We start from the raw sequence: 339 nt of genomic DNA, 5'->3' as shown, positions 1-339 counted from the left end.
CTTCAGGGAGTTGCAGTGCTAAACAATTGACTCCGATTTATTTCCAACACCCCTGGGAAAAGGCTTTTTTGCATAGGGTGAGCTTCAAGTCAGCTCATTTAAAGACATTCTTGCAAGTGGGATCTTTCCGGGTCAAACAATGGCCGATTCTCTAGGAATGGGGCTTTGAAGATGCTCCAACCCCATTCTGCCCCTTCCAAAGGCTGCCAGACTGCTGGCTTTAGCTGTGATTGTGGCTCTTGGTTTTCAAGGGTACTGCAGATCTGGGGGCGGGGGTGGTGGTGTGAATAGGGCAAGTTAAAACGCCGTGAAGCTTGCTCTTCTTTTTTTTTTTTTTTT

This window comes from Lipotes vexillifer, unplaced genomic scaffold, assembly GCF_000442215.2.
Source record: "Lipotes vexillifer unplaced genomic scaffold, Lipotes_vexillifer_v1.1 scaffold705, whole genome shotgun sequence".
In the NCBI taxonomy this organism is placed as follows: Eukaryota; Metazoa; Chordata; class Mammalia; order Artiodactyla; family Lipotidae; genus Lipotes; species Lipotes vexillifer.
The sequence above is the reverse complement of the archived record's forward strand: the minus strand, read 5'-3'. Positions refer to the sequence as shown.